At 41.7% G+C, this 16,564-nt stretch overlaps 1 protein-coding gene across 1 annotated transcript in view; it reads right to left on the bottom strand.

Annotated features, from left to right (window-relative positions):
- LOC104866564 overlaps positions 1 to 16,564 on the bottom strand; it is a 31,093-nt gene that overhangs the window by 11,171 nt on the left and 3,358 nt on the right. The window contains 1 exon segment of the mRNA XM_033759202.1: positions 8,074 to 8,165. The gene's annotated coding sequence lies outside the window, so the exon portion shown is untranslated.

The raw sequence follows: 16,564 nt of genomic DNA, 5'->3' as shown, positions 1-16,564 counted from the left end.
CATCATCCCCGTACATACCATCCTGTCTTGGTCATCTCTGCATCTCTTCCTGGCCACCAGCAGCTGCCTATGGTACCCCCTACAGGATTGTGGCCAGTGCAAGACTGCCAGCTGGGAGCACTTCCTTAGTCACCACTGGTGGGACTATGGGATGTGTCTCTCCAGCTAGGTCTCTGTAGGTTTGGACACACATCTCCATCACCTGAGGGTTGCCAGGGCTAGGGGATGAGGAAGGTAGCAGGAACAGGGAGAGTGCACGGGATACAGACACCTGCTTCAGCAAACAGGGTCTTGGGGACCTGCTGGACCTGCTGTGCTGCTTTCTTTGTGTGATGGAGCACTGCTACCAGCCCAACTTGGTAGACAGTAGACTGATAGATCCCAGTGTATGATGAGGAGCTTGGGAAAAGCTCCTGTTCCTGCTGCCCAGGCCCCATGATTCACCTCAACCAGGGCTCAGGAACAGGGTCCCCAAGAGGACTGGCCACTTGGGGGTAATTGAGGCTCCATAGGGATTTCCACATCCAGCCCTGTGTAGAGCTGCTCACCTAAGTCCTGTTCAGAGGACTCAGCCTGAGAGCTGAGAATGGTGACACCTCCAGAGATGACCCTCTTGCCTGGATGCCCAGGCCTATATACAGGAAGGGTTGTTCTCTCCCCTTAATTGAGTATGTAGGAGTTGCCTGAGGCTGGTATGCTGCTTGTCAGTCTCTGAGGTGCAGACCCTAGCTGTTTCTGATCCACCATCCTCAGCCTAGCTTCAATCCTCATGGTTATAAGGAGGCTACTCTGGGTCCACTGTCACTACACACATCAGACAGGAAGAATAGGAAGGCCAACAACCAAAAGGGAACCTCCTTCCAGCTGTGAGAGATGGGAAAACCCACAAGGGACAAGTTGACAGGACTGATGAAAATCGCAAATACATTCAGATCTGAGCAGTTCCTAGGGATTCTCCACAGACAGACACCTGCCCTCTTAGCAAAGACTCCACTATTTAATTCAGCCAGGATGGCAAGGGCAAGAGTTTAGAAATGATGAGAACAGACATCTCTGGGGCTGGTGAGGAAGTGAGGAGGCACATCTCCAAGTGCGGGCAGCTGTGGAGAGGGGAAGCCTCTCCAAGACCAGTGTGGGTCTCAGCATCTCTAGGTCCTCTCCACTCTAGAAGCTAAAAGAAAAATTAGGGACAAACCATCCCATACCATGCTCCTTTTTATGTGGAAAAGGGTTGTGTTCTAATTTTTTGTGACTGTTGTAACAACCTTCATGTCTAAAGTAACAGGAACACATTCTCTCATGGCTCTGGAGGCCAGAAATCCAGAGTCAAGGTGTCTACTGATGACATTTCCTCCAGCAGCTCTGATACAGACCTTTCTTTGCCTTTTCTAGCTTTCAACGGCTCCAGTTTCTGCTCTACCATTTGCTCTTCTCACCATCCCAAGTCCTAAACAATGATGCCTGCAACTTGGGTAAAGCAAGGCAGCCTCATCCTGAGGTCCTCTTAGTTGCATCTGATTCTCAGCAAAAAGGATACACATGTATGACTCTGTCTGGATGACACACCACTTAGGTCTGCTGGGAGCAAAGGGAGCTGCATGTTCAGTGGCAGAGAAGTCTCTAGAACAGCCGCTATTCTATGCTTTGTGGGCCTTTGCTCCTGGCTCCAGCATGCAAGAGTCTCCCAGAGCATCCAGGGCTCATCCTAAGAAAGCAGCATAATGGCTGCCCCAGTTTCTGCCATTTTCTATGCATTGGAAGGAGAGAAGAAAGGGCCTGAAGCCAGGTATGACAATGCATGCCTGTGATCTCAGCATTTGGGAGGCTGAAGCAGGAGGATCATCTCAGAGTTTGAGGCCAGCCTAGGCTACATAGTGAGTTAAAGCCAGACTCAATTACATAATGAGACCCTGTCCAAAAAAAGAAAAAGAGAAAGGAAGGAAAGGCCTGTGCATTAGTGCTGTGTCTGCAGCATGTCCAGATCATACCTGGGTGACCTGGAGTGTACCTGGGGTACCAGGTGCACATGGATATACCTGATGAAGCCTCCTACAGTTTCTGGCCACTGTCCATGACCACTGCTTTCTGTGCACTTGTCACTGGTGACTCTGCACACCGCAGTTCCTCAGCAGAAGCATGAACATCATTATCCCCATTCCGGGACTGTAGTCCTAGCCCCATCTGGCTCATAAACCCACTGGGCCCACTATGAGAAGGATCAGGTGACAAACAGTTGAACTGTGTCCTCCCCCAAGAAACACCAAAGTCCTGACTCCCTGTACCTCACAGTGTGACCTTTTTTGGAAATAAGATGATGTAGAGGTGAGCAGTGAAGATGAAGTCACACTGGTACTGGGTTGGCCTTAGCCCAATAAATCTGTTGTCTTTTTAAAAATAATGCCATGTGAAGATGAAGATACACAGGGTAGACATTGGGCGAAGCACCTATGAGCCAAGGAACACTGAGTATGACCCATAGCTACCAGAAGCTGGGGAGATGCCAGGAATAGATCCTTCCTCAGAAGGAACCCGCCCTGCTGACTCCTGAGTTTTGTACTTGGCCTTGGTCTCTAGGCCTGTGTAGAATGTTTTTCTGCTGTTTTCCTGCCCAGCTTGCTATTCTTGGAGTGGCAGCCCCAGGTGGTATTGCACCAATGTCTGACCCTTCTGACAATATCCTCACATATATCCTAACCCCAGAATTCATGAGGGGGCTACATTTAAGTTGCCCGAGGTCTGGGAAGCTCTACCCTGGGTACCCTGGTGAGGTAGTTGGGCTGAGGCTTTGAAAGACATCCCTCAGACCTTTGTCCTTGGAAGATCCCACACCCCTCAGCAAGAGGCTAGTTGGGCCTAACCTCAGCTTCACTAACCCAAAGGCCCCTCTGGTAGCTCCTTGGCTATGGCAGTCCTGCTACCTCTGGGTCCTGTCACCTGAGACCCTTGCAGGTGATGTTTCCCTCTGCTTTCCTGAGGCATTGGCCATTACCCCACATTACCCCACAAAGCCTGGATCAGGCTCTGTCACTCTACCAGAGCTTCAGGGATGATGCCTAAGCTACCCCCTCCTGTCAGCATGGCCTTCTCTCAGCCAAGCCATCCCTGGAGGGACCCCATGAGTAGGAGGGGAGTGTTGATTCTGGGATCTACCTCCTGAGACCTCAGCATGCAGCTGAGCACAGAGAAAGCCCAGCTCTGAGCTCTGTGGTTACTGTTCCCTGGCCTGCGCCTGGGACAGTCTTACCTACCCTCTTCATTACAGGGTCATTGCCATGTACAAGGAAGATCCCAACCACACAGACCCAGCTGGTGACCAGCGATGATAAGTACAGCCTCTCCTGCAACCCCTTTCTTTCCTCTCAATCCTAGGGCTGCAGGATGCCCACCTTCCTCAGTGTGCTCCTGCCCAACAGCACACCCACAGCACAGTGCCCTCCTGTCGCCCTGGGGTATCCTCAAACTCAGGCACCTTAGGCCTGGGTGGCAGTGCTCTGCCTACTGCCAATGAGGGACATGATCGAGAAGGCCAAATGGAACCAGAGACGAATGACAGCTATGTAACACATATACTTGAAGTCAAGATATTGAGAGACGTACAATAAACTTTAGTAAGTATTATTTAAGGAAAAATGGAAATTATCAGGAATATGAAGTAAGAGTGAAGACTGTGTATGGACAGCAGGAGATGTAGCCAGGAGGGACACAGAGGAGTCTCCAGCCTGGAAATTAGACACAGGTCAAGAAGAAGGAGACCCAAAATACAACAGAAAGCTTAATGCAACAGAGGATGGAGGTTTGACCCAGCCAGCACTAAGGGGTCCCCCCAAGGTGAGGACACGTGGACTCCAAAGAGCTGTGAACTAAATTCCCTGCAGGTGAAGAGCTAGGGAGGGTTATGACACAGATGCAGAGGAGAGGAGATCCACCTTTCACAGGGGGAGTCTGGAGCATCAAGGGCAAGAGGAAAACTCTAAAACTCTGGCAGAGGAAGAGAAAATCTTTGGATAGCAGGGTGGGGGCCAGGCTCTCAGCCCCTGAGGAGCCACACAGACAATGGCACGTTGTTCTAGGGCAATGAAGGGAGAGCGCTCTGGACTGGATTTTCCTTGCAGCCCTTCAGATAGCATTCAAACTCAAGGCTGCAAAAACTATGATATACTCAGACTCTAAACCCTCCCATGGTGACAGCATTTTACGGGGATGACAGGAGGAGAAAGAAGCAAATGTGAGAGACCCCAGAGATGAGTAATACCCACAGGATCAGAAGAAAGAAAGAGGGGGCAGAGCCTGAGTCACTGGATTTAGATGGGACTGGCCTCAAAGGTGGTACTGTCAGAGATCACCATGAGGAGACCTCGAAATTCTGCCAAAGGTGAGAGTAACCCCCCCCAAAAAAGGCAAAAAATCAAGTAAGATTCAGGAGTGGTGGCGCATTCCTGTAATCCCAGCATTCAGGAGGCTGAGGCAGGAGGATTGCCATGAGTCTGAGGCCAGCCTGTGCTACAAGGTGAACTCAAGGCCAGTTTGAACTACATAGTGAGACCCTGTCTCAGAAAACAAACAAACAAATGAGTAAAGGTAAGAAGTGAATAGGAGTGTGTGGGCTTGTAAGCAGCCAGGATATGAACAAAGGACAACATACAAGGGTGATCAAAATATACAGTAAATATCTAAATTTATTACAATAAAAGACACATTGCTGTTAAACCCCTTCAAAATCCTGCCCCTTGTTTTGAAAACTCTTATCCCATGCCACTTTCTAAAGCAGTTCTGGAAATTCTCTTTGTGAGTGTTTTTGTGGCTGCCTCAAAGTCCTCAGATGATTCAAAGCATTTATGTTAATTATTGTCAAAAAGCGCTGGGCCTGGTGGTACACGCCTGTAATCCCGGCTCTTGGGAGACTGAGGGAGGAGGTTTGCCACAAGTTCGAGGTCAGCCTGAACTACATAGGGAGACCTGGTTTTAAAACACAAAACAAAACAGGGCTGGGGATTTAGCTCAGTGGCACCACCACCTGCTTTGCAAGGGCAAGGTCCTGAGTTCAATGCCCAGTACCAAAATAAAACGAATTATTGTCAAAAAGAAAAAATTACACTGTATCCTCATTCATTTTATTCACCAGATCTGACACCATGCAACTTCTTACTCTTCCCCAAAGTGAAACTGACCATGAAAGGTAAATATTTTGAATCAATTCAGAACATTAAGACTGCCACAACAGTGCAAGTAAAGATGCAAAAGAGGTAAGAATGATGGGAAACCAGGCATGATGGTGCAAGACCATAATCCCAGGTCTCTGGAGGCTGAGGCAGGAGGATTGCCATGAGTTTGAAGCTGGCCTAGACTATATAGTGAGAGCCTGTCTTAAAAAAAAAAAAAAAAAAAACAGGGCTTTATGGGTGATCAAAATATACAGTAAATATCTAAATTTATTACAATAAAAGACACATTGCTGTTAAACCCCTTCAAAATCCTGCCCCTTGTTTTGAAAACTCTTATCCCATGCCACTTTCTAAAGCAGTTCTGGAAATTCTCTTTGTGAGTGTTTTTGTGGCTGCCTCAAAGTCCTCAGATGATTCAAAGCATTTATGTTAATTATTGTCAAAAAGCGCTGGGCCTGGTGGTACACGCCTGTAATCCCGGCTCTTGGGAGACTGAGGGAGGAGGTTTGCCACAAGTTCGAGGTCAGCCTGAACTACATAGGGAGACCTGGTTTTAAAACACAAAACAAAACAGGGCTGGGGATTTAGCTCAGTGGCACCACCACCTGCTTTGCAAGGGCAAGGTCCTGAGTTCAATGCCCAGTACCAAAATAAAACGAATTATTGTCAAAAAGAAAAAATTACACTGTATCCTCATTCATTTTATTCACCAGATCTGACACCATGCAACTTCTTACTCTTCCCCAAAGTGAAACTGACCATGAAAGGTAAATATTTTGAATCAATTCAGAACATTAAGACTGCCACAACAGTGCAAGTAAAGATGCAAAAGAGGTAAGAATGATGGGAAACCAGGCATGATGGTGCAAGACCATAATCCCAGGTCTCTGGAGGCTGAGGCAGGAGGATTGCCATGAGTTTGAAGCTGGCCTAGACTATATAGTGAGAGCCTGTCTTAAAAAAAAAAAAAAAAATAGCCAGGGATTTAGCTCAGTGGTTCCGCCGCCTGCCTCAAAAAAGCAAGGACTCGAGTTCAATCTCCAGTACAAAAAAAAATGATGATCCCAGTAATGAATGTACCTGTACTGTCTACCTAGAATGTACCAATAAATTAAGTTTTTAAAAATGATGAGATAATTGTGTTGAGCAATGGCAATGTATCTTTTACTATAATAATTTTTTAAAATTTAAACATTCATTACATGTTTAAATTACTATCTAGTCAGGTGTTCTGTTATTCACAGTTAAATGCAATTCTAACTGATACCAGTTCCTTATAAGCATCCTAAAGAATAAAACAGATGAAGAAAACACAAAAAATTAAAAAATAAACATTCATTGTATTTTTGATGATATGTCATATAACTTATTAAATCAGCAAAATAAAATCTGATGTGTCCAATGAAAAATAGGAAAGGAGAATGAAAATATAAAAATAATAATATGTAAAATAATAATAAAATAATAAAAATAATATTATGTAAAATAAGATGACAGAAATCAGTGCCAGCATAACAGCAGGTACTTAATGTGAAGTGCTTAAATGATTCTGGGTTTGGATTTGTAAACAAAATATACAAGACTCAACATATTGGCAAAAGGGGCACAGTTTTCCTAATACTAGAAATTAAACCCAGGGCCATAACATTGAGCTATATCCCCGGACCTTTTTATACTTATTTACTTTTTAAATTTTCAGATAGTGTCTGACTAACTGGCCCAAACTGAGATCAATCTTTAGATCCTACTGCCTCAACCTCCCCAAGTACTAGGATTATAGATGCCCTGCACCATAACAGGCTTAAAGAAACACTTTTAAAATGCCTATCATCAAAAAATCAAATAATAACAAGTGCTGATGAGGTTGTGAGAAAAGGAACCCTTCTACATGATCGGTGGGAGTGTAAACTAGTACAACCACTGTGGATATCAGTGTGGAGATTCCTCAAAACATTAAAACTAGAAATTCCATTTGGCCCAACTACTGTATTCCTCTTCCCAAAAGAGTTAAAGACATCATATGACAAAGATATATGCACACCTATGTTTATAGCAGCACAGTTCATAATAGCTAAGCACTGGAAGCAGTCCATATGCCCATCAACAGATGAATGGATAAAGAAAATGTGAGTATAACTCTGCCATTAAAGGATAAAGTTGAGTCATTTATAGGAAAATAGATGCACCTTGAAACCATACTTTTAAGCAAAGTAAATCAAACAAGCTTAAATATCATGTCATTTCTCTTATATGTATAAATGCATGAAAGAGAAAAATAAAAAGATAGATAATAGGAAACAGGGTGATAGATCTTTTGAAAATGGGAAGGGGACAGAGAGACTGGGGACAGAGGAGAATAGAAAGAATTAGGACGGGTCAAGCCCATGAACCAACTCCCTACAATGAATGTAATCATTATGTATTGCAAACATGTGCTGACCTCCCCCCCACTGGGGATCAAACTCTGTGCTTTGTGAGGCAGGTGTGGAGCTACTGAGCTAAATCCCTGGCTCTGCAAACACGTGCTAACAAAAAAATAAAATGAAGACACACAAGAACCAAAAGAAAGGCTGGGTGTGGTGGCACATGCTGGTAATCTCAGCTACTCAGAAGGCTGAAGCAGAAGGATGGTGAGCTCAAGGCCAGCCTAGGAAATTAAGTAAGACATTGTCTCAGAAAAAAAAAAATAAAAAGGGCTGGGAGCTCAGAAGTGGAGCTCCCCAGGTACCACACACACACACATACAAAATGGACTTAATCTCTTCTATGATTAGTTAGATGGGAGAGGTTTCACGGTTGGAATCAAACCCTAAAAATAATAAATAAGCTGTCAGACCATGAAGGGAGGCCCCACACACATTTGCCTGATAACACGTACTACTACAAAGACTCTCCAAAGGCTGAGATGCACCTTTGTTTTTGACGAGACTCTTCCCAAGGATTCTGACAATGTGAAGAATTCCAGATAAATGGCTTCCATGGAGACATCTCCCAGCAACAGTCCTGTCATTGATGAACAATCACCAGCTCCTGCAACAAGCCTCCTCCACTAATGAGCTTTGTTTCAAAACAACTGTGTGGATGCCTCCCTTTGGGCTGTAAAGGCTTTCCCTTGCTTCAGTCTCCCAGGATGGGCCTATGAGCATCACAAACACACTGTCCTGGGTTTGAAAAGCCCTGCTGTTTCCCATTAAACTCATTTTCTTTAGGGAGTCCCTCCATTATTTAGGTTGGCATAGAATTGTGGACAGGTGTCTTACAGGAAAGGAGGGTTGTCATATTGCTTTTAAAAAGAACCAGTAGAGAGGGCCGGGGATTTAGCTCAGCAGTTCCACCGCCTGCCTTGCGAGCACAAGGACCTGAGCTCAATCCGCGGTACAAAAAAAAGAAAAAAAAAAAAGAAAAAGGACCAGTAGAACATATAGCACCCCAAGGCCCCCAAATATTTAAGGCAAACCAAGAGCAAATAGTGTACACCTCAGGGAGACATGATATAAAATGCTATACTGAAGATCCAAGCAACATAGTTTAAAATTTAATTTTTTCAGATGCCAACAGACTCAAAACATGTACCCCACAAAACAAACACATGCTTGTGGATGCCAAAAGACGTTTTTCAGTTACCAGGCCGAGAGATACACTAGAACATTCCAAATGGAATCACAGACTGTACCTTGAATATTAATAACCTCTAACAACAAAACCCCATGTGCGACAGCTCCTTATTCATGGGCCACCTAACCAGAGAGTGTGATGCACAGGCCCCCAGCCAGGACCATACTTCCTCCTGGTCCTAGCAGCAAGTTGTGGCTGTGACCAGGTTTGGGCCAATGAGCCGTTTATTGTCCATTTACCTTAGCCACCTTCTCTCTTCCCATCAGCCAGGATGCACAACAGAGACCAGAGCTTTACCCCAGGGCAAGAGGAAGCAGCTGCCTAAGTCACAGCAGAACTATAAAGGGATGCCAGACCCCACATCCACACACAAACACACTGATCCATGACAGAGAACCCAGCTTCTCTTATCTAAGCCCCTGTGTTAATGAGTCTCTTTGTAGCCCAACCCAGCCCATGCCTCAGTCCATGTACAACCCACAGCTAGAAACTAAACAGCATGGTATCAAATAACTGTATTAAAAAGCAGGGCCAGGCATGGTGGTGCATGCCTGTAGTCCCAGCACTCGGGAGGCAGAGGCAGGAGGATTGCCCACGAGTTTGAGACTAGCCTGGGCTGCACTGTGAGTTCAGGGCCAACCTGAGCTACAAAAAGTGAGATCCTGTCTCAAAAAACCAATAAATAAATAAATAATAAATGGGAATTACATCCAGGCATGGTAGCACATGCCTGTGATCAAAGCACTTGGGAAGCTGAGGCAGGAGGATTGTCTTGAGTTTGAGGCCAACCTGGGCTACACAGTGAGTTCAAGACCAGCCTGAACTGCACAGAAAGACTCACCACAAAAACCAAAATATAAATAAATAAGCGAAATGAGAATTAGGAGCACAATGTAAAATAAGACTAAAGACAAAGCATTACATAACACATTTTGTTGAGGTACAGATAAATCAGTCTTTTGAAGTAATGTACTATTTTAGAAACATTTTTGGCTGGGGATTGAGCTCAGCAGCACTGTGCCTGCCTCACAAATGCAAGGTCCCAAGTTCGATTCCCTGCACCAGGGGGTGGGAGGATTGAACTTCACCTATTTTATTTATTTATTTATTTATTTGGTACCGGGGATCAAACTCAGGTCCTTGAGCTTGCAAGGCAGGCAGCGGAACCACTGAGCTAAATCCCTGGCAAACTTTACCTATTTTAGAAACATTTTATCAGGAAATAAGAGAAAATAAAAGCAAAAGAGTTAAGAACACCACTTGAGGGCCGGGGATTTAGCTCAGCGGTTCAGTGGCCTGCCTTGCAAGTGCAAGGACCTGAGTTCAATCCCTGGTACCAAAAAAAAAGAACACCACTTGAGCAATTAACAAAAGGATAAAGTAAACCACAGCCAGGCAGGGGGGGCATATACCTGTGATCCCAGCTCTCAGAGACTGAGGCAGAAGGATTGTTATGAGTTCGAGGCCAGCCTGAATTACAAAGCAAACCCTGTCTAAAAATTAATAATAAATAAGTAAATACACACACACACACATTTACATAAAAAGAGTAAGTCAAAGGAATATGCAATAAATACATAATTATGTAAGACAATACATCAGTGAAACAAAACATCAAAACTAATAAGGAAAAATAAAACCAAAAGCCGCTTTTCAAAAAGATTAAGATAAACAGGCTGTTGGTAAGAATGATAAAAAATGAGAGGGAAAAATGAAAATTAAAAAATTGTCATAGCAATAAAAAGGGAATGCAGAAACTTCTAAAACAGGAATGTCATAATAAGGCTTTTAAATTTTCTAGATATAATGGTGTTGTGATTTAGACCAGGAATGTGCACAATTTAACACCTCTGAATTGTTTATTTCTGAAAATGTCCTTTTAATATTTTCCAGCTGCAGCAGACCACAGGCAGCTGTACCTGCTGAAAGTGAATGGGCTGAGAGGGAGAGCTATAGCTGGTGTTTGATAGGGCAGCTGTACCAGGTGGATGTAGGTATCTAGTGGCTGTGTGGTTGTGTTGTTTCTGCATATGCTTCAATCCTCCACTATGAAAACTTTAAAGAAATAACAAAACGAATGGGTTTCACACCCATGTCATCAGCCAGGCCCTCAGATCCTTCCAGAGACTTTATAGATTCTTTGCACCTCTTTGCTTTGCGCAGCTGGAACTGTTTTTCTTGACTTAATCATTAGTGTTTTGGACACTCCAGTATCTTCAGTGTCTTTTTCTTGGGCCATTTTGGTCCTTGAAAAGATTAGCCAGGTGCCTGCCTACTCCATCAGACTACTTAGCTATGGGTGTGCCCAATTTAACCCTTAACCTCAGCCTGAGATATAATCGGCTGTTGTCACTCAACGGATTTCAGCTTGAGGTTGGGAAACAGTTGTTTCTTCCAGCTTTATAAACCCCTGACGCTATGGACTGGCTCTCTTCCCCTTCATTCCTACTTGCAAACCAGCCTGCTCTTGTCTAAGCACCTCTCTCTCTAGGTGTAATGCACATACCATAAAATCCATCCCTTGAGAATGTACAATTCAGTGGTTGTTAGTATAATCATAAGGTTGTGCAACTATCATCACTAACTCCAAAACATTTACCATCTAAAAAGAAACCCCATATCCTCTGGGGTTTTTGCTTTGTAGATAGTGTCTCACTGTGTCCTCGGCAGGGCTCAAATGACTCCCCTGACTCAGTCTCCTGAGTGCTTGGGATTGCAGGTGCACACCACAGTGCCTGACACCCTGTAAGTTTTTGTTTCGTACCAGGATCAAACTCAGGTCCTTGCACTTGTGAGGCAGGTGGCAGCACCACTGAGCTAAATCCCCAACCTTACCCCGTAAGTTTTAACAGCAACTCTCTACACCTGAGACCACAAACCTTCTGCCTGGTCCCTCTGAACCTGCCTACTCTGAGCACCTCCTTCAATGGAACCATAAAATACATGGTCTTTTAGATCTGGCTTCTTTAACCCATATATTCTTCTCAAGACTCACCTATGTTGCAGCATATGTTAGTGATTCGTTCCTGTACATGGTTGATTTCTATTCTGTTGTGTGGAAACACTATATTTTCTTTATTTACTCATCCACTGATGGCTATTTAGGATTTCACTTTTTAGCCACAGTGAAAATTGCTGCTCTGAACACTAATGTATAAGTTTGGGCTGGACATATGCTTTCTATACTCCTAAGTATATCTCTAGGGGTGGAACTGATGGGGATATAGTAAGTCATGTTTTACTTTTTGAGAGCTCATTATTTTCCAAAGTGGCTACACCATTTCCCACTCCCACCAGCAATATATGAAGCTTTTAGTTTCTTCAGGTCCTCACCAAAATTTGTTATTTTTTATTTTTAAAAGTTAATTTAGAGTTTGATCCCGGTACAAAAAAAAAATCAGTTAAGTCCATCCTATGCATATATAGTGATAGCTCTCAGTGGTGTTAATTTGCATTTCCCTAATGACTCATGACAGGGAGCATGTCTGAGCCTCTCTGCCATTTGCAAGCCTTTGTCCACCTTTAGCTTCTTTTTTTCTTTTTTGGTACCAGGAATCGAACTTGGGACCTTGCACTTGCCAGGCAGGCACAGTGCCACTGAGTTACATCCCTTTGTCCACCTTTAAATCGGGTTGTCTGTTTATGTCGTTGAGTCACGAGTGCCCTTTTTGTATTCTAAGTACAAATCCCTTGTCAGATAAAATATTTCCAGATATTTTCTCCCATTTTGTGTGTTGTCTTAATTTTTTAAGATAGCATCCTTTGCAGCACTGATGTTTTGTTTTGTTTTTGGTACCAGAGATCAAACTCAGGGACTCATGCCTACCAGGCAGGTGGTGAGCCTCTGAGCTGTATCCCTGGCCCAGCACTTTGAGTTTTAAATTTGGATGAAGTCATGTTTATTTGGGGTCCTATAGCGACTTATGCTTTTATGTTATACCTAAAAAGTCATTCCTTGGTTCAAAGTAACAAATATTTTTCCCTGTTTTCTTCTGAGAGTGTAATAGTTTTAGTTCTTCCATTTAGATGTTTGATCCATTTTAATTTAGTTTTAATATCTGGCATGAAGAAAGTGGCCAGTTTCATTCTTTGCACATAGATATCTCTGGTCCACCACCATTTGCTTAAAAGATTGTTTTTTTTTTTTCCCTCTGACTGGACTGGCACTCTTGTCCAAAATCAGTTGATCACAAATGCATGAATTGATGCCTGGACTCAGTTCTTTTTCATTTTTCATGGCCCTTCCCACACTCTGTTGGTTATTGTAGCTGTGGGGAGATTTTGGAATTGGTAAGTGTGAGTCCTTCAGTATTGTTGTTTCTTAGACTTGTGTAGCAATTCTGTGTCTCTGGCAACTCCATATGAATTTTAGGATCACTCTGTTCATTGTTGCAAAAACAAACAGGGTAATTAGAATTCATTGCTAGCATAAATACAACTGACTTTTGTGTGTGTATTCTGAAATCATGTTGAACTTGCTTATCAGCTGTTTTTTGATGCACTCTCTAGAGTTTTATATATACACACACATATAGTAAGTAGATATTATATATACATATATATTATAATCATGTCATCTGAAAAAGGAGTAGTTTTACTCCTTCCTTTCCACTGTGGATGCTTTTATTTCTTCTCTTGTCTAATTGCCTGGCTAGAAACTCCAGTACCATGTTAAGTAGAAGTGAGCATTGACATCCTTGTCCTCTTCCTGATCTTAAGAGGAATTTCCAGCCTTTCACTACCAAGTATAATGCTATTGGAGGGACTTTCTTAGATGCCATTTACTAGGTTGAGGAAGTTCCCTTCTTTTCCTAGTTTGTTGATACTTTTTGTCATGAAATGGTGTTGGATTTTGTCAGAGTCTTCTGTTGTATCTACTGAGATCATCTGGTGGGTTATTTTAATAATTTAGTGTGGTTTATTATATTAAGTTTCATGTATTGAACCAGTCTTACATTCCTGGCAGAAGTTCTACTTGTTGTGGTGAATAATTATTTTTATATGCTGGTGGATTTGGCTTAATAGTATTTTTGAGAATTTTCACATCTTTATTCATAAGGGACATTTGTCTATAGCTTTTTTTTTTCTCATGATATTTTTGCCTAGTTTTGGTATAAGGATAATGCTGCCTCATAGAATGAGTTAGTAAGTCTTCCTTCATCCTACTTTTTGGGGTGAAGGGTTGGTGTTAATTCTTTAAGCTTTTGATAGAACTTAACAGTTCTGCTCCTGAGCTTTAATTTATGGGAAGATTTTGTTTGTTTTGTTTTTACTTTTTGAGACAGGGTCTCACTATGTAGTTCAGACTGACCTGGAACTCACTGTGTAGCCCAGGCTGGTCTCGAACTCACAGTGATCCTCCTGCCTCAGCCTCCTGAATGCTAGGATTACAGGCATGAGCCACCACACTCAGCTTTGTGGGAAGATTTTAGATCTCTACATCTCTTTACTAATTATAGGTCTACTAAGATTTTCTGTTTCTAAAGTTATTTGGTCCTTACATCTTTTTAGTTTTTTTTTTTATTTCATCTGGGTTATCTAATTTGTTGTTCATATTATGTCCTTGCAATCATTTTTATTTCTGTCAGGTCAACTGCGATAGTCCCTTTTCTATTGATAATTCTAGTAATTTGATTCTTCTCTTTTTTTCTTTTGGTCAGTCTAGATAAAGATTTTTCAATTTTATGTTTTAGAATTAAATTTTGGTATTCTTGATTTTTCTCTATTCTTTTTAAAAATTCTGTATTCAGGGCCAGGGATTTAGCTCAGTGGTTCTGCTGCCTGCCTTGCAAGTGCAAGGACCTGAGTTCGATCGCTGGTACCAAAAAAAACAACAACAACAACAAAAAAAAACTGTATTCATTTATTTTTGTTCTAATCATTATTATTTCCATTTTTCTGAAGCTTTGGGTTTAGTTTGCTCTTCTGGTTTTCTAAGGAAAAGGTTGAGTTATTGATTTGAGCTGTTTCTCCTTTTCTGTGGAGATGTTAACAGCTATAAATTTCCTTCTGGGCACTGCTTTCATTGTGTTCTGTAAGTTATATTTTTGTTTTTATTCATTTCAAAGTTTTTTAATTTTCCCTTTGAATGTCCATGGGTTACTTAGGAGTATGTTGTTTAATTTCCACATATTTGTGAATTTTCCAAATTTCTGTGTATTAGTTTCTAATTTTATTCCATCATAGTCACAGAATATACTTTATAGTATTTACCTGAGCCCTTTTAAATTTATCAAGACTTGTTTTATGGCCTAATATATGATCTATTCTGGATAAAGTGCCAAGTGCACTTGAGGAAATTATGTATTCTTTTGTTGCTGGGTAGATGTTCTGTTGATATCTGTTGGGTTTATAGAGCTATTTAGTGTTTTCCTCCTTTGCTGATATCTAGGTGTCCTATTCACTTTTGAAATTAGGGTGCTGAAGTCTCCTACAACTATTGTTGAATTGTCTGTTTCTCTCTTTAAATCTTATATATATATATATACACACACATTATCTTCTTTCATCATTATAAAATGTTCTTCTGTTCCTCTAGTAACAACTTTTAGCTTAAAATCTATTTTGTCTGTCACTGTACATCCTGGCTCTCTCCTCTTCACATACGTTTTTTAGCAGATTCCCTAGGGATTATGATTGACATTTTAATTAATAATTGAATTTGGATTATTACAATATATATATATACACACACATTATCTTCTTTCATCATTATAAAATGTTCTTCTGTTCCTCTAGTAACAACTTTTAGCTTAAAATCTATTTTGTCTGTCACTGTACATCCTGGCTCTCTCCTCTTCACATACGTTTTTTAGCAGATTCCCTAGGGATTATGATTGACATTTTAATTAATAATTGAATTTGGATTATTACAAATTAATATATTTAATTAATATACAAAAATTAGGGGGAGCTGGGGATGTGGCTCAGTGGGGCCGTGCCTGTCTGACAAAAATTTTATTCCTACATAGGTCTATTTCCACCTCATTTTTGCTGTTATTGTCACAAATTAAATCTTTGTACATTGTTATTGTCAACAGTTTTTTTTTTCCATCTGGACAACATAGATTTAGAGTTATTGCTTTAAGCAATTGTCTTTTAAAGCAAATAGAGAAAAAGGAAATTAAAGCAGAAACATAAAATGAAATCATAAAATTGAAAAATCTATATTTCATAATATGAATTTGGTCTATTATTTTTCCATATAAGCCTGAAAGGACTCCCTTTAGTATTTCTTTTTTTTTTTTTTTTTTTGGTACCAGGATCGAACTCGGGTCCTTGTGCTTGCAAGGCAGGTGGTGGAACCACTGAGCTAAATTCCCAGCCCTCCTTTAGTATTTCTTATATGATAGAACAAATCCATGTCTACTAACAACAGACTTTCTCCATTTTTACTTATCTAAGAATGTCTTAAATTTTCTCCATTTTTTAAGGATGATTTTGCTGGCTATAGACTCTGGGGCTGGGTGTTTTTCTTCTAACAGTTTGAGCATGTCACCCAATCTCCTGGCCTGTGTGGTGTCTGAGACGTCAGCTGTTGATCTCATTGAGGCTCTTTTATGTGTCATAAGTTGCTTCTCTCTTGTTGCTTTCAAGATTCTCTGTGTTTTGACTTCAACAATTTGATTAATAAGTAGCTGTGGATCTCTTGGAGTTTCTCTTATTTGGAGTTAGGTGAGTTTCTTGGATATGTAAATTAATGTCTTCCATCACATTTGAGACCTTTTGGGTCATCATTTCTTCTACTAGTCTTCCTGCCACCACTGTCTCTCTCCCTCCCCCCGCCT

The sequence above is a fragment of the Fukomys damarensis genome, unplaced genomic scaffold (genome assembly GCF_012274545.1).
Source record: "Fukomys damarensis isolate Sample0158 unplaced genomic scaffold, DMR_v1.0_HiC HiC_scaffold_5, whole genome shotgun sequence".
NCBI lineage: Eukaryota > Metazoa > Chordata > Mammalia > Rodentia > Bathyergidae > Fukomys > Fukomys damarensis.
This window is presented reverse-complemented; position numbering and strand designations above follow the sequence as displayed.